This window comes from Bubalus kerabau, chromosome 13 (genome assembly GCF_029407905.1).
Source record: "Bubalus kerabau isolate K-KA32 ecotype Philippines breed swamp buffalo chromosome 13, PCC_UOA_SB_1v2, whole genome shotgun sequence".
Lineage (NCBI taxonomy): Eukaryota > Metazoa > Chordata > Mammalia > Artiodactyla > Bovidae > Bubalus > Bubalus kerabau.
In genome coordinates this window covers 68,169,465-68,192,241 of record NC_073636.1, presented here as the reverse complement: position 1 = coordinate 68,192,241, position 22,777 = coordinate 68,169,465, and the positions used below count along the sequence as shown (strand labels likewise).

The following is a 22,777-nucleotide window of genomic DNA, read 5'->3' as shown; positions in this document are numbered from 1 at the left end:
TCTCCTTGTGTTGAAATCTCAGGTTCACTTTGTTAGCGACTGGGGTCTACTCTACACTCAGAGCCCTAATATTATTTCAACCCTCTCATCATGTTCTCCAGCAAATTACCAAACTCTCTCTATATATTTTGTGCTTAACTGTCATCAACAAGTAACCAATCTCAAGATTTTCTTCTAGTAATTTTCTCCTCTAATTCAATTCCACTTTTAATTTAAAGCTGCTTTCATTTAGCCAGTCAACAAACATTTATTGCCATCAACTATGTGCTAGTCAGAAAAGCAAGGGGTCCTAATGTTCCCTTAGTAATCAAAATTATTGATCAGAAAAGTTCTGCTCTAGTAAAATCAGAGTAACTCTTATAGGATACATCCCCTCACATTTAACTATTGTGAACTCTATGCACCACACACACACTACCTATTGGAAGGCACTAGTCAGTCCACGGGGTTGCAAAGAGTCAGACACGACTTAGTGACTGAACAATAGCAAGATTTATTCAGCCACAAGCAGATAGAAACTGAAAGGCAGTCAACACTTGATAGAAATTTGCACTAGGCAAATTCTGTGTTTTTTGTAGCTTTTTACCCAAGGGCAGTCCCCACTCAGCGTTGTACAGGGCAGCTACAACTTGGATGAAAACCTTTGCTCTTATGGTTTGAGGAATTAAAGGACAGAGTTCAGGTGACTACAGTTGGAAAGTGAGGAGAAAGCATCCCAGAAAAGAGTTCACAGATGGTAGCCCCAAATGCTGAGTATAAATTCTGTCCAAATCTCTCTGAATGATGCATGGGCAGGGCAGGTTCCAAGCCGCCCAACTAGGGCTATAAGAACTGAAGAAAGATTTCAGCTGCTGCCTACCCAGGGGAAATTGAATTTAAGATTTGTTTGGTCAAGTCAGCTGATTGATTTTTTAAAAAGTCATCACTAGGACTTCCTTGGTGGTCCCATGGGTAAGACTCTTTGCTCCCATAGCAGGGGGCTCAGGTTCCATTCCTGGTTGGGGAACTAGACCCTGCATGCATGTCACAACAAAGATCCTGAGAACTGCAACTAAGACCCAGTTCAGCCAAAAGAATACAATAAATGAATAGTCATTACTGTTCTGAGAAATATAATAGAACCTTGAGTCTCTTAAGTCTGACTCATAATATTCAAGATGTAACCTAAAACTACTAGAAAAAAATTTTTTTCAGCAAACAGGAAATGGACTTCCCTGGTGGTCCAGGGTTAAGGCTTTGTGCTTCCACTGTAGGGAGTGCAGGTTTGATCCCTGGTCAAGGAACTAAGATCCCACATGCCTTTGTGCAGTCAGATTAAAAAAAAAGAAAACAGGAAAATATGACTCAAACTCAAGAGGAAAGGCAATCAATAGAGATCTACTTCAAGATGATCCTCTATTTCCTTTAAGGGTATAAAGGAAAATATGCTAGTAATAAATGAGCAAATATGAAATAGGAACTGCAAAACAAAAAGCACAAAGAAGAGATGCAAAGCTATTAATCAGATCAGCTAAATCCACACCAACACCTTCCTCTGCATCCATGTGAGTCATGCTTTTCATCAGGGCCAGTTACATAGTTCTAATATCAACTTCAACGACTTTTTTTTTTCTGGAGCACCTTCCAAGCGCCAGGTCTTGGGCAAGCTTTGGAGAGCAAAAATATAACATAACATCTTAAACCCTTAAAAAAAAAAAAAAAAAAAACAACCCTTAAACCCTGATCCTGAAGAGCAGATATTTTCATCTGACAACATCTGTATAGACTACTCGTCACTTCTCATGGCCTCCCTTCTCTTTCAGGCCTTAAATTGGAAGAAGAGATTGAAGTCCTGCCAGGGGCTCTTTCCAGCCTCCAGATCACTCCATCAGAAACCATTTGCCCATATAAAGCACACAGGAATGAAGCACAGGCTGTCAGGTTTAATACACCTCTACATTCTCCTTCCATCACAAAAGCATCCTCCCCTGCTGATTAGACAGATCAGGTCTATAAAAAACTCTGGGTGTGGACGTCAAAGAGGGGCCATGGGGAGGTACTTGCCATTATAACATCTCTTTATACAGCTCCACTAATTCGTGTTTTGCTTTTTCAAAACCTGTTAGGAAAGAGGGTCTCAAACTTGGCTACATGTTGGAATCACCTGGAAATGTTGGGAAATTATATTAAGATCCAGAGCAAGACTACTATATATCCACCAGAATGGCCTTTTTTTTAAAAAAAAGACAGAAAATACCAGTTGTTGGCAAGAATTCTTATAAACTGATCGGAAATATAAATTGGTACAGCCACTTAAAAAACTGCTCAAGCAGTATCTTCTACAGCTGAACATATGATGGCCTATACTCCAGCAATTTCATTTGTAGGAATATACTCAACAGAAATTTCTGTATACATTCACCAAAACACATTTACAAGAATGTTAACAGCACTATTTGTATAATAATCTCAAAGTACAAACTATTCAAAATGTCCACCAACTTGAATCTGGAAAAAAAACTTATGGTGTACTCACAGTGGAACATAGTCCAGAAGCCCGGATGAGTAATACACAATTACACACCACAATCTGGATCTCTCACACTGTTAATCAAAATAAGCCAAACACAAAAATGCATACTATATGATTCCATTTATGTAAAGTTCAATGACAGGCAAAAAGAATCTATGTTATTATCAATCAAAGTCACGGTTTTGGGGTGGGAGTGACTGGGAAGGCACATAAGAAAGGCTTTTAGAGCAATAGTAATATTCTGGTTGGTTTGTTTTGGCCACACCATGCAGCATGTGGGATCTTAGTTCCCCAACCAGGGATCGAACCTGTGCCCCCTGCAATGGAACCTCAGGGTTTTAACCACTGAACCGGCAGGGAAGTACTAATATAGGGAAGTCCTACGTTGAATGGGTTACCTGGGCGTGTTCAATCTGTGAAAATTCATTCACTTAGAATATGTGTGTGAGTGAAATGAAAGTCACTCAGTCATGTCCAACTCTTTGCAACCCCATGGACTATACAGTCCGTGGAATTCTCCAGCCCAGAATACTGAGTGGGTAGCTGTGCCCTTCTCCAGGAGTTCTTCCCAACCCAGGGATTGAACCCAGGTCTCCCACATTGCAGGCAGATTCTTTACCAGCTGAGCCACAAGGAAAGCCCTAGGATATGTGCACTTTCCTGTATTTGCTTTACCTTAACAAAATATTACAATTTAAAAAATACAGGGTCCCATCTCAAGAGATGCTAATTTACTTGCAGCCCGGCTTTGAAAAAAATTTTTCTCCAAACTTTAAACTTCTTATTTTGCATTGGGATAGAGCAGATGAACAATGCTGTGGTAGCTTCAGGTGAACAGCTAAAAGACTCAGCCATACACACACATCAGGCCTTGAAATGTTTAAAAAGCTCCCCAGGTGTGTCTAATGTGCATCCAAGAACTTGTTAGAACTTGGCAACCCTCTTCACTGTTTATTTCTTGGAGCAGAAAGTGCTGCTGGTTCTCCACAAAGTTTAAAGCAGGGTGGTTTCTGTAGAAGACTAGTAGCTCCAGAGGAGGTTAATAGATATTACATGGAAAAAGAGTTCTGTGGTGAAATAAACAATTTTTAAAATTTTAATGATTAACTTTCATTGAACACTTACTACATTCCTAGAACTAGGCTAAATGCTTTCTCTACATTATCTCATTTAAGACCACAACAAGTCTGTGAGAAAGGTACTATTAATCCTCATTTTAAAGAAGAGTTAAACTAAAGTTCAGTGTGGTTAAGTAATTGCCCAAGGTCACACAGCCAGTAGAATTGATGCTTTTGAACTGTGGTGTTGGAGAGGACTCTTGAGAGTCCCTTGGACTGCAAGGGGATCCAACCAGTCCATCCTAAAGGAGATCAGTCCTGGGTGTTCAATGGAAGGACTGATGTTGAAGCTGAAACTCCAATACTTTGGCCACCTGATGTGAAGAGCTGACTCATCTGAAAAGACCCCAATGCTGGGAAAGATTGAGGGCAGGAGGAGAAGGGGATGACAGAGGATGAGATGGTTGGATGGTATCACCGACTCAATGGACATGAGTTTGGGTAGACTCTGGGAGTTGGTGATGGACGGGGAGGCCTGGCATGCTGCGGTTCGTGGGGTTGCAAAGAGTCGGACATGACTGAGTGACTGAACTGAACTGGACACAGCCAGTACGAGACAGCTGTGTGCCTGTGTGCATGCCTAGTCACTTCAGTTGTGCCCAACTCTTTGTGACCACATAGACTGTAGCCCGCCAGGCATCTCTGTCCATGGGATTCTCCAGACAAGAATAATGGAGTGGGTTGCCATTTCTTCCTCCAGAGGATCATCCTGACCCAGGGATTGAACTCGAATCTCTTATGTCTGCTGCACTGACAGGCGGGTTCTTTACCACTAGTCATCTGGGAAGCCTGTACAAGGCAGGATTAGGATTTAAATTCACGTTGGCCTTAACACTGAAGCCCATGCACTGAATCACTGCCCTGATTTGCCTCTCCAGGCAGCACTTGTCCGCAGGACTTAATGGAGCTTTCACTTGGCTAATGTGAGCTGTGGGTTGCCAAGACAGGAATGCTGGAGGCAGCATTTCCCCAAATGATCTCCTTGCCTCCATCTCTTACCTTCCAACCCACAAGCTACACCACTGGTCGAGTTTTCATTCGGCACTGAAGCCTCATCCTGTGTTTCCCTTGTAGGGAAGGTTTGGTTTTTTTTTTTTTTTGGCCACACCACATGGCATGCAGGTTCTTCCCTAACCAGGGATCAAACCCACACCCCTTGCAGTGGAAGCAGGGAGTCTTAACCACTGGACTGCCAGGAAATTCCTGTAGGGAAGCATTTAACACTTCCGCACTGCCTAAAGAGTCAAGTCTAAACTTCTTAGCCTCACAGTCCAGACCATCCAGCATCTGCCCTTGACATGCTTAGTTTTATCTCTGGCCATCCTAACCTCCCTCCCCACCCTCAGTCCACTAAACACTCAATTTTCTGACTATACTTAATAGGTCTGATGGATTCACATCCCTGCAATGGTACCCACCATTAGCTGAAACTCCACTATGTGTCAGATACTCCTCATAAATTAACTCCCACAAGGAGCCTTTAAAAACAGGTCTGGAGACCTCCCTGGTGGTCTAGTGGCTAAGATTCTCTGCGCTCCCAATGCGGAGGCCCCGGGTCCAATCCCTGGTCAGAGAACTAGGTCCCACATGCTGCAACTAGGAGTTTGAGTGCCACAACTAAAGATCCTGTGTGCTGAAATGAAGTTCGAAGACCCCACGTGCTGCAACTAAGACCTGGCACAGCCAAATAAATTTTTTTTTATGTCAAAAAATAAAGATAAAAACAGGTCTCATTATCCCCAGTAGATAGATGAGGAAAAGGGAGGTTCATCTTGACACGCCCAAAGTCATACCTAGTGAGTAGCAGAACTAAGATTTGAACACAGATTTAGATTTCTCTTCTATGAAGCTATGGAGTTTTCACTCCTCCACATTCACCACCTGTCCTTCATTCATACTGTTCTGTGCGGTGGTGATACCCTTCTTTCTCTCCACCTGGCAAGCTCGTCCTGTTCTTTAAGAGCTAGCCCAAGTGCTGTAATGATAGTATTTATCATCTCTTAAATGCTTTTCAGGCGCCGTGCTCAGCACTTGACTTGCCTTGTCTCATTTACACAATATTGTCTCCATGCTCCTTTTATTCCCTCTGAATTGCTCTTTATCTGCCTTGTGGCAAATGGGTTTCTCTCTCCTCTAGTTCCAAAGAGTCTGACCGCATCTCTACTGTGGCTCTCAACTGTGTGCGTGCTAAATCGCTTCAGTCATGTCCAACTCTTTGCAACCCCATGGACCGCTGGCTGTAATTGTTAATTTCATATCTGCCTCTTCCACTGGACTAGATGCTCTCAAAAGACAAGAAATATGTTATTCACCTTTCCATCCCACCCTAGGGCAGGGGTCCCCAACCCCCAGGCCCATGGACCAATAACAGTCTGTGGCCTGTTAGGAACCAGGCCACATAGCAGGAGGTAAGCGGTGGGTGAAAGAGGGCAGCTTCTTCATCTGTATTTATGGCCACTCCCCATCGTTTGCATTATAGTCTGGATCTCAGGAAAACAAGCTCAGGGCTCCCACTGATTCTGCATTATGGTGAGCTGTAAAATTATTTCATTGTATATCACATTATATAATCACAATAATAGAAATAAAGTGCACAATAATGTAATGTGCCAAAACCATCCCCCCACCCCCCACCCTCCAGCCCATGGAAAAACTGTCTTCCACAAAACTCGCCTCTGGTGCCAAAAAGGTCAGGGACTGCACCCTAGAGTCACCCAGCATGCAATAGACATTCAATAAATAGGAGCATGTAGACAGGAGGGTGGGAGATGAAGAGACTAAAATTCACTGACATTATTCCATCAGTCGTATCATCGCGAGTGGTCCTCTGGCTTGGAACCACAGGTCTAGCATCAAACCAGACTAAATAGACCTGGCCATTGGGGAAAGATAGGGGCCAGACCCAAGATGTGCCTTACCTGGCCCCTGCCTTGCCATCCATAAAAGGGTGACCTCAGACTGCCTCTGCTCCACAGTCTCTTTTCAACTCTGCACACTGTACAGTTCGCTTTATAGATCCTGGCTTAGAAGTTTTGCTGTAAAATGATGGTGAGCTCCATTCCACAGCACTGTTTCAGATATTCTCAACTGCTCCTTGCCATGGCCTATGCTGTTCTTAAGATCTCCTAGTGGATAAAGAGCTATCCGTGACAGGTGGCCCAAAGAAAATGTATAGCTAAGGTGTGGCTCCCCACAGGTGGGAAGATCAGGTGGTCATAACCCTTTCTAAATGGATCTATTCTTTTTGAGTAGGAGGCCCTTTTATAGGACAGAGACATCTTTGATGCTCACTCATTCATTCAACACTCATTCTGTGCATGCAGTCTACAACGGGTGCATTCAAAGTACACCTCCTTGTAACCCCTGGGGTAACCGCCAACTCATGCCACCCACATCCAACCCCACTGGGCTCCAAGGCTGTGGATTTTTAAAGTCAGCCTTCTGTACCTTTGTTCTCACTCTTTCTGGACTAACATACACACTTGCCCAGGTAACAGTGAGCAATAATCAGCACCAGCTGCAAACTCAGCTGGGTTTCTGCACAGCCTCCCTCAAACATTAGTAAACATGGAAACCACCAAAAAGTCAATTTCAAAATTACTTTATCCCTTCCTAGCTGCCTACCTCTGCTGCTGCCACCAGGAGGGCTAAGATACATGGTTTTTCTGCTTCTACCAAGTCATTTTCTTTTGAGGATGTCAAGGATCGCCCCTCCCACTGGGGCACAGTGTATGCTGTATTTTACACATTCATTTGTAATATTCATGAAGTCTGTCAAAGAGAACTTCACTTATGCATTTCTCTAGCACAGCTGGAACCACACCTCTGTTCTCATTTGTCCATGTGTCTGCTTCCTTCAGGAGATGGGGAGGAACTGGTTTAAGTTCATTTTTTATCTCTAATTTCAAGCATCAGGCCAGGTAAAATGCAGTTCTTGAATATTTAACAATATGTAGCCACAGTCTAAATGATCATAAAATCTAAAGTACTATGGAACTTAACTCAGAAACACTCTATTTTATTCCTATCTGACTGGAAAAAAATTCAATGTACTCAATAATGTTAGAGAAACGCCTGGGGGAAAGAAGCATTCACACACACGGTCTAGGGAATAGAAACTGGTTTGCAGGACTTCCCTGTGGTCCAGTGGTTAAGACTCTGAGCTTTCAGAGTGGGGAGTGGGGGCAGGCGGGGGGATTCAATCCCTGATCAGGGAACAAAGGTCCCGCATGCCCTGTGGCTCGTCCAAAAGAAAAAAGACAAAACTGGTTTGGCCTCTTGGGAGGACAATTTGACAATGTCATAGTTCAAACTGCAGGGAATTTTCCTTACAGATAAAATCACCCAAGTGTACGAAGATACACACTGTTTAAGCAAGGATGTCATAGCATCATAATGTGTTTAAGGGGGAAAAAAAAACGGAAATAATCTTCACCACCAGCAAGGGACTAGAAAACAAATTATGGTAAATTTTTATCATGGGAATATCGTGTAGCTTTTAGGACTGAGGCATACCTATACATGTCGACATGTGCTAAGATAAATTAGCTGAAAAGGGAAGTTTCGGGAAAGGGTTGTATAGGTGTGTTAACAAGAAAAGAGGATAGGATATACATAAATGCATGTGGATTTGTACATGCCAAAGAAATTTATGGAAAGACATAAAACATTCAGCGATTTCTTCTGGGAAAAAAGAAATGTGTGGATGATCATCGGTAAAATTTCCCTTTCCATTTTCCACATTTCTGTACTGCTTGAATTTTAATAATGAGTTTCTCTTTATTTTTATAATTAAAAAGCATAAAGTAAGCAACGAGAAAACAAAAGCTTGATTTCCTATGTTAAAAAAAAAGAAGAAAATAAATGAAATTCTGGAGAAACTCTTCCCTGTTTTTTTATTTTAATTTGGCTGCATCAGGTCTTAGCTATGCATGCAAGATCTTTATTTTCAGCATTTGGGATCTAGTTCCCTGACCAGGGATTGAACCCAGGCTCCCTGCATCGGGTGGAGAAGGAAATGGCAACCCAGCATTCTTGCCTGGGAAATGCCATGGACAGAAGAGCCTGGCGGGCTATAGTCTATGGGGTTGCAAGAGTCGGACATGGCTGAGCAACTAAACCACCACCCTGCATTGGGAGCACGGAGTCTTACCACTGGACCACCAAGGAAGTCCCCTTCTCTGTTTCTTTATAAGATAGCAAGCAATGACTCTAAAGAGTTTGCTCTCTGCCCAGTTCATGGGGGAGAAGGTGATGGCTACAGAGTTCCAGAAAGGAAGCTGGGGACAGAGGAAGTCACCAAAGAAGAGCCAAGCGCCCTGAAGAGAGTAAGTGTGAGAATATGTGCCTTTTACTTGCTCTTGGATGACAGGAAATAAAACCTGCTCCGATTGAGACTCTAAAATGTTCTAGGAGCTAAGAAATTCTGAGAACTTACCAGGTTGGCATGGACACGGGGGCCTGCAACCAGCGCCAAGAAGCAAAGGCTAGGAATGCCTCGGTAAGTAATAGACATAAGTAACCAGAGTGAACAAAACGACAGACCGAGCACCAGGGACATAAGTGACACAGGGCTCTGCTCACCTATCCTTTCTGAATAGACTCCCAGAGGCTGACTGCATGGATACTAAAGGTAATAATTATTGTTAGTATGTATCCAGTACACCCCCTGTGCCAAACACAGGTTAAATAATCATATCATCTCATACTATTATTATTCCTATTTTACACATAGGGAAACGGAGGCTCAGCAAAGTTAGCAAATAACTTCTCAAGGATACATTAAGTGGGAGAGGGAAGGATCCAACCCAGGTCTGACTCCAGAGCTAGCCAAAGTCACTGCCAGCCTTTCCTCCATCTGAGGAAGAACTGAAGAAAGGCACTCCCTCAGGGCAGGGACAGCTTATGAAGTGCAACCACATTTTTGCCCAGAGTCAGAGAGCATCATGATTCAGTGCAAGGACTTAGAAGCAAGACAGCCTGGATTCAAATCCTAACTCCACCACTGACTGGCTGTGTGACCTAGGGCAAATCATGGAACCTCTCTGTGCCTCACTTTCCTCAGCAGTAAAATCAGGGTCATAGTAAGGCCACCTCTTAAGAGTTGCTAGGAGGACTAAAAGTTAAACAGTGCTTGGCTCATAAGATAAGAACTAGATGTTAACCATTATTATTAATATTAAGAAAAAGGGACTTTCCAGGTGGTATAGTGGATAAGAATTCACCTGACAATTCAGGGGACACAGGTTCATTCCCTGGTCCAGGAAGATTCCACATACTGTGCGGCAGCTAAGCCTGTGCACCAGGACTACTGAAGCCCACGCTCTAGAGCCCACGATCCGCAAGAAAAGCCACCACAATGAGAAGCCCGTGCACTGCAATGAAGAGTAGCCTCCACTCGCCACAATTAGAGAAAGCCCAAGAGCAGCAACGAAGACTCAGTGCGACCAAAAGAGAAATAAATAAGGGAAAAAAGAAAAAAAGTGTCCTTCCTCCCAGGCAGATGCAACCCCTCAGGGTTACAAAGCTTGGCAAGTGGAGCAGGCTAGCTTTTGGCCCCTCTATCAGCCGGGTGCCATCAGGCAGTCCACAACTCTACAACCCTACACTCGGCTTCCTGAGCAATGAATTTCCACATGCTGCCAGCTCTTCCTCTTGGCTTTCTTCCCCTCTGCCAACCTGGCTGTGAATCTGGCTGGCACAATTTTGAAAAATACAGACTCCCAGGGCCCCACCATGGCGGGTTCTGACGCAGGTAGGCTGGTCTAGGGCCCAGGGATCTGTGTGTTTAACAAGCCCCAGGTGACCAGGGGACCCAAGACACTGTGTCCCCCCGACACATGTTTCTGGAAGCACCAGAAGCCCCTCGCACCTGTTCTGGGTGTTTCCATGGCTCCTTGGGAGCAAGCAGCCTTTCCTTCATGCTTGGTCCCAGGTCTGAGCACACAGAGAAGGGGCACAGTAAGTCTGTTCTCCTGCAAGCCAGCCCACAGAGCAGATGGCTGTGCGAGCAGGCATGACAGGCCGAATTTGCTGGAGTGGGTGACACCGGGGACCCCTCAGCTGTAGACCCTTGCTCCCCAAAGTGCAGTTCACAGACCAGCAGCACATGACTCCCTCTGAGACGTTATTCTAAATGCAGATGTCCAGGCCCCAGACCTAAGGAATCAGATTCTGCCTCTTACAGAAACCCGCAAGCTTTTGAGCAAATTTGAGGCATATGCTTGAGACCCCTTCCCCCATCAGAATAAGTTCTATTCCATGTGCAGCTCTAACCTGTCCAAAAACCCTTTGGGGCCAGTCTCTTCCTTCAGACTCCCAGGGAGGCCCAGAAAAACAGCATGGTCCTTTTAATGGCCCCGATGTAGCAGCCAGCCTAGGGCTCATGGTGAACCTTCCTTTTGATGAATTATTTATTTCAAAGTCCATGTGAAAATAAACCTTCCCAATAAATTGAAAAAAAAAAAAAAGACAATTCTGGCCTCTGTAATTCTGGGGCATAAAACATTCCCGTCTTTTGTACAGATTGTGACCCCTACTTCCCTAGCCAAAGCCATCCAAAGACATCAAATGCCCAAAGAAAACAAGCCGTGTCTTCCTGTTGGCCAAGCTTCAAGTTATCAGGCAGATTTCACACTGGAGCTTGACCTCATTAATCCAAGGCCTATCACATTGCTGTAAATGTCAGTGGAAAAACAGCCATTCAGTGGTTTCCTTCATTCCACCAGAAAGGGAAAAAAACAGGAAGCCGACAGCAGCTGCACCCCAGCTTGGCAAATCCCAGGGGCCCCGCTGAGAGGGTGTTCCTTGTGAGTACCTACCTTCCCCTGCCCCAGCCTGCTTGTCCAGATAAAGGGCGGACCTGTGTCTATGTGAGCAAAGTGCAGCCATGATCATAGAACAATTCAGATAATTCGGGCCCCCAAGTGCCTCCTTGGCAGGCGGGCGGGAAGGAAAATAGCTTTGGTCTGAATTTCTTTGGCCTGAATGACCAACGTTCATCGCTCAAGTTCATCTGCATCTCTCTCCTGTTTATTCAAAATGTCCCACAAGCCAAACCTCCTGGCCTCCAAGAGACATGAGGCCTTCCAAGTCCTCATTCATCCCTTTAATGCTTACTGTCTCGTGTGTGCCCGCCGTCATGCTGGGCAATCGGGGACACAGGGCTGACTGAATCAGACACAGTCACTGACCTTAGGGGCCTCATGGCCAGTATAAGCCTTCTCAAATCTGGCACTATTGACATTTGGAGTTGGACAACTCCTTGTTGAGGGGGACTGCCCTGGGCACTGCAGGGTATCTCGCTACATCCCTGGCCTCAACCTGCTAGATGCCAGTAGATCCCTGCCCCTTCTGCACTTTCCCACTTGTGACAACCAAAAATGCCTCCAGACATTGCCAAATGTCCCCTGGAGAGCCAAGCTGCCCCCAGGCCGAGAACCACTGACCTCGTGGGAGAGATAGAGTAAAAGAATAATGACCACAAATAGCCATACAATCACAGTTATGTTAAGCACCATGGAGGAGAATTTTATGGACGTTACATCAATATATCTATGATGTGGAAGTCAATTTTATGTTGGGTTACAAATCTTTATCACAACCCTGAATTATACACACACACATACATGCATGTATGATCTGTATTTCTGGATGAAGAAACTGAAGTGCAAAGAAGTGAAAAAATTGGCCGAGGCCCAAAAACCAGTGAAAGGCAAAAGCAGGATTTGAACCTTGGCCTTGAACTTTGCCTCCTGTGGAAAAGGAAATTCGAGCCTTTGTTTTGATGTCTTCTGTAAACAGGTAGGGTGTAGGGTCACGTGATGCTCTAACCCGCCATCCTAAAAGACTCATTCCTTCCTGGGGTCACCGTGGAGCTCAGTCACCACCTGCTGCATCAATCAAGCTGCAAACTGCCTGCGTCAAGGCACATTTGTGGGACACTAGCGGGCCCAGGAAGGTCGCCTTGAATTCTGAGACATCCAAGAATAGCTCCCCATCACCAAGCGCATGCACTCAGGAACTTCCCAAAAGTCAAGGCCAGGAGAGACTAGGGTAGTCGCCAGATACCTGGAGCACACCCCACTGTGACCCATCACTAAGGTGCCTGCAGTCTAGCATCCAGGGGTGCATGGTGAAAGAAGCCAGACATTCTGCAGGCAGCATTACCAAGAGCATGCATGAGGTGGTACACATAAGCACAGACCAACTTCAGAGACCTCTAGACATGAGTTCTCACCATTTATAAGCCCTTTAGCAAATCACCTCACTCTCTATGCCTCAATTTTCCCTTCTGTACAGTGGGGATAAATGCATCTACTTCAGTAAGTCTGTATGAGGATTCGATGGCAATACAAGCAAAGACCTTGGACAGTGACCAACATCCGGAAAAGCACTCAATACCCTCTTATGGTCAATAAGGGAGCGAGATGGTGGCACTTCCTCCACCCACACCCCCTTCCTCCAAATGAGAAATGTCCCAGGGTGGGAGACACAGGTGCACAAGTAGCAAAAACATCTCAGGAAGAAGGAGGGAACGTCTGTGCTTTCCAGGTAGAAGGAAGAGGAAAGGACAGTTACTGTATCCGCAAACGTGCACAGGCCAGCCATTCCTCCCTTGCAGAAGTAAATTCTAGACTGGATTCAGATGGCTCCATAAGCTGCAGGAGGCCTGCTTTGGGTGAACAAGAATTTAATCATTCGGGACCCCTTAGCAGAACGGCCTCTTGTTCCCTGACCTCGCCTCCATCATGCCCTACGGTGATGGCTCTCCAGCTGCTAACTCTGCGCACTGCTCTCTAAGACACCAGACACTTTTTAAGCCTCTATGTCTTTGCATAAGCTGTTTTCTCAGCTCAGGCTGCTCACTCCCCTCCACCCCACCTTATTAGCTGCCACCTGGAAAACTGTGTCTGAAGGGCTCAAATGTGCCCCGACAGCAAAATTTGCCCACCTGCTATTGATCACTGCAGAATAATAATAACAGCAGCCAGGGTTTCCCTGGTGGCTCAGTGGTAAAGGGTCTGCCTGCCAATGCAGGGGACACGGGTTAAATCCCCAGTCCAGAAAGATCCCACATGCCACAGGGCAACAAAGCCCATGTACCACAACTACTGAGTCTGCGCTCTAAAGACCGGGATCCGCAAATGCTGAGCCCAAGTGCTGCAACTACTGAAGCCCCTGTGACCTAGAACCCGTGCTCTACAACAAGAGGGGCCACTGAAATGAGAGGTTCGTGCACTGCAACTAGAGTAGCCCCCAGAGGAAAAAAGTCCACAAAGCAACGAGGACCCAGCACAGCCAAATAAGTAAAAAAAAAAAAAAAAGCAGCCAACATGTGCAAGCAGTGATTAATATCTAGAAGGCTCTGAACTGAGGTTTTTTTACCCACGTGGTTCCCTCTTCTCCTCACATCACCACTCAGAGGTAACACATCTGTCCATCACCAGCTGGCTGTGAGGTGGCAGATTCAGGAATGAAACCTGGGTTCGTTAGCTGAGGCCACCTGTTCATCCCTCCCTCTACTCTTCACTTCTCTTCTTGCCAGTGAAGCTGTGTTCTCACTATCACTTTTTTTGCCCGTAGATCGAGAAGCCTGAGAGCTGCTTTATTCATCTTGAAATCCCTCGCTAAGCACAATGGCTAAAAGGGAGTACACATCTGTTGAATGAATCAACAGACCCTGCAAAATGGCAGCCAGAGGAGAAAGGCGAAATGACCGACTTCCTAGAGACAGGCTGATGCTGGGCTTGGATTCCCAGAAATCAACCCCCTCCCACCCCCAGGCTTGAGGGGCTTTCCCTGTCCTGTTAGCTAGAGGCAGAGTTCTGACTTCCCCTGGACTGAGAGCAGTTGGCGAGGGGACCTATGAGACGACAGTGCAAAGGAGGAAATGGTGGTGGTGGTGATGATAATCATTTCCTGCATTCCTGCCCCTACCTGGTGCTGCACTAAGCACTTTCTATGCATCAAGGGCTCAGAGAATCCTCACAAACCCACAGAGGAGGCATTACTACCACTCCCACTTTACAGATGAGAAAACCAGGAGTCAGAGAGAGTAAATAATTTACCCAGGTCACAGAGCTTCTAGGTAGAGAGCTGTAATTTGAACTAGACCTATCTGACTCCCTTGCTCTTCCAACTTTGTGGCCTTCTGTAGGAGACAGGCTTGTCCTAGCCCTCCTGAAATTCCAGTGTCTCGGGACTTTCCTGGTGGTCTGCTGCTTCTGCTAAGTCGTTTCAGTTGTGTCCGACTCTGTGCGACCCCACAGATGGCAGCCCACCAGGCTCCCCCATCCCTGGGATTCTCCAGGCAAGAATACTGGAGTGGGTTGCCATTTCCTTCTCCAATGCATGAAAGTGAAAAGTCAAAGTGAAGTCACTCAGTCCGTCCATGGGGTTTTCCAGGCAAGAGTACTGGAGTGGGGTGCCATTGCCTTCTCCTTCCTGGTGGTCTAGTGGTTAAGAATCTGCCTGTCAATGCAGGGGACACGGGTTCGATCCCGGCATCTGGGACAATTCCACATCCTGCGGGGCAATGAAGCCTGTGTGCCACAACTACTGAAGCCCCCACGCCCAGAGCCTATGCTCTGCAACAAGAGAAGCCACCATGATGAGAAGCCCATGCACCATAATGAAGAGTAGCTCCCACTCGCCACAACTAGAGAAAGCCTGCACGCAGCAACGAACAGCCAGAAAATAAAATCTCAATGTCTAGGGTGAACTCAGGATGAAAAAAAAGACCATCCCAGCCTCTGCTGGAAGAATACCACTTGGGACACACTCTATACTGAGTGCTTCATGTCCCAGGTGCAGGTGGCATGGGGTTAGGAGTGATTAGATTGGCAGAAGGGTCAAAGTTGGCTGAGGTTCCTGAAAGTCCAGACACCGCCCAGGAATCCAGGTACTGCCTTCTGTGACCCACAAAAAATCCAGGCTGGCCTCAGACTCCATTGATTAGAGAACGCTGACTTTGGGTATGGAGCGGGGTTTGAGAAGAACCTGGGGCCCCAGTTTCCAAAGAGAACAAAGATGCTCTGCTGAAGGTTACTGCCCTGGGGGAAAACCCACTTTCCTGCGTCAGCATCCTCTTAGCCCTATGGCTCCAGCTCCCGAACTTAACAGGTGGATTAGAATTTAACCTCCGCTCCTGTGTCAGTTACCAAAGAGAACAAAGTCTGCGTGTGCACTGGACCTTGCCTGCCATGTCTCTCCAAGCCAGGGAAGATTCAGAGAGCACAGGGATTCAGGGAGCCCCAACCCAGAGCCTGGCAGATGAGTGGCACAGTGGGAGGAGACCAAAAGATGGGGGAGGAAGGATCAAGTGGTCTTCCTGAAGAAGACATTTCAGAGGCTGGGATGAGCTGGGACCAGGAGAGGGGTCAGGAAGGTTCCGGGGAGAGGGACACCGCTGGACAGACTCCAGTTCACAGGAAAGCACGAAGTTGAAGGTCCAAAGTGGCCTGGTTGACATCTTGCCTCCGACATCCTGGTGACAGGTGGGAGATGGGGGGCTGGGGAGGGGAGTTGTGTGGGAAGGCCCGGGAGCAGGCTGGGAGCTCAAAGGACTCACCAGCGCCCACCAGCTGCCTGCAAGCTGCCTCTTGATGACAAAGCTGAGGGAGGAAGATGTGGAAACTCCCCCAGGGCCTGCAGAACCACCCACCAGGGCTCCACTTCTGCTCTTGCCTAAAAGGAGACACGCCCCATTCCAAAGCTTTCTGAAAGGCCTGGGTATTAACCTCGGAGCATCCGGCTGCCAGGACCTCACACGGTCCTGCCCCCATCCTCCCACGGCCTGATTAGCCCCATCTCCTAGAGGCAACTGAGGCTCCCGGAGGCCAAGTGCCTTGCCCTCGGGAAGAAAGCGAGTCACTGGCTAAGCTAAGATGCTTATGACCAGCGTCGGAGGAGGCCTCCCACACAGAGGGTTTTTCTCCGGTGCTTCGCCAGCCACAGGAAATGGCAGGGCCCTCAGGGAAGTACCCGCGCCGGCCCAGGAGGCTAACGGCAGGCGCCTTCCCGGGAGAGCCCGGTGGGCAAGGGCGCCTGGTACCCCGGGGCCCCGGGTCCTCCACAGAGGGCGATTCAGAGGTGGCACCTGGTGCCCAGGGCCGCCGAGAGCGGGTGGGCGCTTCTGACAGCGAGAACAGCGGCCCATTATGTGGAATTCAATCACATGCGCGCGCAAGCAGCTCGGCTTTCGGTTCTGAGAAGCTCTTAAGGAGCCGCGTCTCTCTCTCTCTCTCTCTGGGTTTCTGAGATGCCCGGGAGCTCCGAGTCTCGGGCTTTCCGCGCGGCCCTCCTGGGAGGGCCAGATTCAAAGCTCCAATTATCCGCGCGAGGCTGGGAACTGCATCATCAGCATCTCCCGCTAAGCCGGTCCGAACTGGAGGAGGTGGCGGGGGTGGGGAGCGGGGGTGGCTGGGGCGGGGCGGGGGGGGTGGAGTCGACCGGCCTCAGGGAAGGCGAATACCCCGCATCTCTGGCTGTCCACGCGGGACGGTCTGGGCAGCTCGGATGACCTTGGGGAGACCCCTCTGCGCGACCTCTCGGAGGAAAGCTGCACAGACTCAGTCCATCCTAGGCGTTCGGGGGCGCTCCTCCGGCCGGAGTCGATGCGCGGGACTCAGAAGGAGAGGCGCGCTCCAGGCGCGGGGGACCCAGCCGCGGGCGCACGGCGGCCCTTCGGGGAGATAGGGAACAACCACGCTGGGGTCTCCCCCGGGGCCGCGGGGCGCTGTCAGCCGGATCCCGCGGGGGGCGGGTCTGCACGCGGGGGCGCCTGCCCTGGGGACCTTTCCCGCCCAGGCAGGGAGCGCTCCCGGCGCCCTGCCACCGCCTGCGGGGACCGAGTGCCGCCACGCGAGGGGGCGGCGCCCCCGTGCCAGCCCCGAGGCTGGGAGCCCGGACTGTCTGCTGCCGGTTGAGGCTCCTTCTGCCCAGCATTGCGCCCCTTAGGCAGAAGGCGGCCCAAGAGCCCAGAATCCGCCAAGATGCCCCCTGCCCGCCCCAAGATCCGGCTACGGGGACACCAGCCAGCAACCTGCCAGTAACCTGCCAGTGCGCCCCGTACCCTGGCCTCGTCTCTGGCGCGCAAGACCCGGGAGAACGCCCCCATCCCAGCCCAACTCCCCAGCCCTGCTCGCCTGGTACCCGCCTTTCCAGTCTCCCTCCAGCCCCCCCAGTTATCTCCTGCCGCCGGCCCTTCGCCAAAGATCCACACACACCCCAAGCCAGACCCTCAGAGGCTGGGTCCACCTCCCCGCCGCGATCCTCATCCCCTGCCTGGTCAAGCCGCAGAGCGCAGGGCAGCCGGCAATGCCGCCGGGGAACTCACCCGCTCTCCCGAGCCCTGCCCCGGGCGGCTCCCGGCCCTGGCTCGGTCCTTCCGTCCCCGAGCCGCAGCTACCGGTGCGGCGACAGAAGCCAGCTCTGCACGGCCGCGGGCCTCCGCGCCGCCCCTCGGCTCCTCCCCCGAGGCGGGGCCTGAGCTCGCAGGAAGGGGGTGGGCATGCTCTCAACTAGACCTGGAAGGCGCGGGAGCTCCCGGCGACGGTCCCCTATCCCCCTCCACCACCACCTTTGAGCAGCTAGAAATTGAAGGCAGGTGAGACGCGACCAGGGTTCGGAAAAGAGTTTTCCTTACGGTCTTCCTCCCACCCTTCAACATCACCGCTTTGGAAAGGGGGAAGCCCAGGACGGTATTCTTGCTCCCATTTGATGGAAGGGCATCACGAAGCCCAGAGAGCTGCAGTAAACCACCCAAGGTCACACAGCATTAAAACCAGTGCCAGCGGTTCATGTCTCCTCCTACCTTGAAGCCTGAATCAGAAGGCTTCCTAGGACGTCAAGGAGCCCAGCCGGGGTTTGCCCTGGGGACAGGTCTGTGGGAGCCGGTCCCCTAGCTGAGGGGTGGGAGACCAGAGCCAGACTAGTGGGAGCATGGGGGGACCGTGGCCTGCGACGTAGAATCGCATCATTTCCTCTTTCTGGGAGGGACCGAGGTGTAGAGGAGGAGGAAGGAAGTGGTTGTACCTCCATTGACGTCTGCCCCTGTTTGGGAGGTGCAGGATCTAGAAAGGGGCTGCCTTCCTGAGATCTAACGCTTAAAATAGAAAGCAAAACACAACCCGTGGCCCCTGTCATCGAACCCAATCCTTTTTCCTGGGCTGAAGGCCCCTGCACTCAGCACCATCTTTTCTCTACAGGACAATGGATTGAGAAGACCCTTCTCTCCACCCCACCCCCAGGAAGAGGAGAGAAAGTTAACAAACAAAGGGGAAACAAATCCATCCCCAAACATTCTCTGGAATCCACACTCGCTGAACACTGGCTTTAGAACAATAGAGTTCTCTTCTGCACAAAGGGCCTTGTTTCCTGAGCTTTCCCAGTCTCCAGATTAGAGCCCGAGGCACCCCAGGGCCAGCCAGAGGGGCGCAGAGAAGGCTTAGGTTTGAGGAGTTCGGGGATGATAGTTCAGTTCCTAGCAGTCTTGTTCAAAGAACTCCTTTACTCAGTACTATATAGCAACCTTCTTCAGAGGCTGACACTATAACCTGAGTTTAGTGATTTCCTGTTTGCTAAGAAAAACCCCATAACCTTTGCTGGGGAGGCAAAAAACCCTGGATTGGGTTTATTCTATGCCCCCAACCTCCTCAGTTTCTCTGAAAGCCAGCTCCCCAATTTGTCCCTTGGCTTCCTCTCAGTTCATTAATAATCCAGTTTTGAATGACACTGTTTCAAAGTAGAGCAATTAGAGAGCAGAACAGGTGGGGAAGACTTAAAGAGATGTTTAAAGTAACACTAGGGGATCATTGTTCTCTGCAGAATGTTTCCATTGATTTATCCTGAAGAGCTGTAGGCTGAGAGAGCCGGAGTCCATCTCTCCCAGGCTTGCATAGAACTTGGAGCCTGCCTTCCTAAAATGATGCCTTGAGTATGGGCCCAGATCCCCGTGCTGTGTTGTTCATTTACACCATTCACAACATTTTGATATTGAAGATAAGTATACTCAGAATCAGGTGGAAGACTCATACTTCCTGATTTCAAAACTTAACCACAAGGCTACAATAATCAAGACTGCAGTACAGTATAAGGATAGATGGGGATCGATGGAATAAAACAGATTCCAGCTAAAACCTCTTACTTTTAGGACCAATTGCTTTTCAACGAGTGACAAGACAATTTAAAGAATCATCTTTTCAACTAATGATGCTGGATGACTGGATTTCCATATGCAAAAAAAAAAAAATGAGGTTGGACCCCTACCTCACACCATATACAGAAATTAACTCAAAACAGATAAGGCTGAATCATAAGAGCTAAAACTATGAAACTCAGAGGAAAACATAGACATAAGTCATGACCTTGGATTAAGTAGTGTTTCTTAGCTATGGCACCTAAAGCAGAAGCAACAAAGGAAAAAACAGACAAGTTGGACTTCACTAAAAATGCTTTAGAGGACACCATCAAGAAAGTGAAAAGATAACAGTAATGGGCTGAATTGTATTCCCCCCAAATTCACATGCTGAAGTCCTGATCTCTAGTATCTCAGACTGTAACTGTGTTTGGAGATAAGGTCTTTAAAGAGATGATTGTCAAGCTAAGGCCCTTAGGGTGGGGCCCTGATCCAATATAGCTAGTGTCCTCAGAAGAAGAGGAAGAGACACCAAGGATACTTGCACAGAGGAAAGGCCATGTGAGGGCCCAGGGAGAAGACAGTCATCTACAAGTCCAAGAGAGAGGCTTCGGGAGAAACCATATCTGCAGACACCTTGATCTTGGACTTCTAGCCTCCAGAACTGTGAGAAAGAAATTTCTGTTGTTTAAGCCACCCAATTGTGACATTTTGATACGGCAGTCTTAGCGAACAAATGCAATAACCCACAGAACCCACAGAATGAGGGGAAATATTTGCAAAGCATATATCTGATAAGGGGCTTGTATCTAGAATATATAAGGAACTCTTACAACTCAGTAATAGAAAGGCAAATAACAAAAGATGAACAAGGAGTGAGAATAGACATTTCTCCAAAGAAAATGTACAAGTGGCCAATAAGCACATGAGAAAATGCTCAATATCATTAGCCTTCAAGGAAGTGCAATGCAAAACCCCAATGAGGGGACTTCCCTGGTAGTCCGGTGGATAAGACTATGCACTCCCAATGCAGGGGCCATGGGTTTGATTCCTGATCAGGAAACTAGATCCTGCATGCCACAATTCAAGATCCCACTCAAGCTTCCACAAGTTGCAACCAAAGACACAGGCACAGCCAAAAAAAAAAAAAACACCCCACAGTGAGGGAATTCCCTGGACGTGGTGATCCTACTGCTGGGGCCAGGTTTAATCGCTGTTCAGGGAACTAAGACACCACGAGCTACGAGGCCAAAAACAAACGAAAACACCACAATGAGATACACTTTCAAACTTACTAGGATGCCTGTGATCAAAAAGACAGGTAATAACGAATGTTGACAAAGATGTGGAGAAATTGGAAATTTTATGCATTGCTGGTGGGAGTGTAAAATGGTATAGCCCCTTTGAAAACCAGTCTGGCAGTTCCCTAAAATGTTTAACATAAGAGTTGCCAGATGAACCAGCAATCCCACTCCTAGGTGTATACCCAAGAGAAGTAAAAACAAATGTCCACACAGACTTGTACATAAATGTTCATGGCAGCATTATTCATGATAGCCAAGAAGGGGAGACAACCCAAATCTCTATCAAAAGATGAATGGATCTGGAAAACATAGTGTATCCATGCAGTGCAGTGTGATTTAACAGTCGAAAGGTATGCAGTATGAATACATGCCACAACATGGACCTTGAAAATGTTATGCAGGTGAAGGAAGCCAGTTATAAGACCATGTATTATATGATTCCATTCCTATCAAATGTCTAGAATAGGCAAATCTATAAAGACAGAAAGTTAATTCCTAGTTGTGTAGAGTTGGGAAGGGTATCTGGGGCAGATGGAGAGTAACCAATAATGGGCACTAGTTTTCTTCCTTTTTTTTTAAATGAAATATGATTGATGTAATAACCAGTTTCTTTTTGGTGTGTTGAAAAATGAACTAAAATTGATTGGGGCAATAGTTACATGACTGTGACTATACTAAAGCCATTAAATTGTGCACTTTAGATCAGGGGGTCCCCAACCTGTGGCATCTAATACCTGATGACCTGAGTGGAGCTGATATAATCATAATAGAAATAAAGTGCACAATAAGTGTAATGTGCTTGAATCATCCCAAAACCATCCTCTACAACCTCAGTCCATGGAAAAATTGTCTTTCATGAAACCGATACCTGGTGCCAAAAAGGCTGGGGACCACAGCTTTAAATGGAAGAGTTATATGGTATGTGAATTACATCTCAATAAAGTATCACCCCCCTCCTCCTGCCAAAGTCAAACTGTACTCTGGTCCTTAAAAGCAGCACTGACCATGTCTAAACCTCTCTCTTCTGCCCCAGGCAAGAAAGTCCCTCCTTTTTAATTTTTTTGGCTATGCCACACAGCTTGTGGGGTCTTAGTTCCCCAACAGGGATCGAACCCACACCCTCAGCAATGAAACTGCAGAGTCCAGTAACCACTGGACCACGGTACTCCCGGAAAAGTCCTCCTTTTATTTTGAGGCCATCTATGGTCCATCTATGAGACATTAGAGTATAGTCTAATGCCAGTGAACATTCTAATAGACTATGGAAAATGTTTGAGGGCCTGGAAATAAATGGGTTGGCTCCAACATATAAAATCTGAAATATTGGTGTTTAAAAATATAGAATTAAATATCTACACAACTTCAGGTGAACCAGTCAACTGCAACTCAAGCCAACTCATACGTATAAATTATACAGAAAGCAGAACTGGGGTGAATTATACGATTGCTGTGATGTAGGGCAACACCTCAGAAGAAGGAAGGCCTAGAGACTTCTGAGTCTACTAAAAAATGAGCTAATCCAGCCTCAAAGAGATTCACTTCAGAAGTTATTTGATCCACTGGTTCTTAACACCAGCCAGTGAGCAGGTGCTGGGCTAGCTGTACTCATTCACTCAACAGACACTTAGTCCAGGGGAAAGAGTATAGAGTTTCCTTAAAAAACTAAAAATAGAGTTACCATATGATCCAACAATCCCATCTCTGG

General features: G+C 47.6%; 1 protein-coding gene across 2 annotated transcripts in view; it reads right to left on the bottom strand.

The window, feature by feature from the left end:
- PPP1R16B (protein phosphatase 1 regulatory subunit 16B) overlaps positions 1 to 18,480 on the bottom strand; it is a 103,413-nt gene extending 84,933 nt beyond the window's left edge. Inside the window, exon 1 of one of the 2 annotated variants that reach the window (XM_055545037.1) lies at positions 17,969 to 18,480. The gene's annotated coding sequence lies outside the window, so the exon portion shown is untranslated. Of the gene's footprint in view, positions 1 to 17,104; positions 17,159 to 17,968 lie in introns of those variants that run through there. The other variant, XM_055545038.1, reaches the window with a different exon arrangement.
- Positions 18,481 to 22,777: the final 4,297 nt, after the last annotated feature.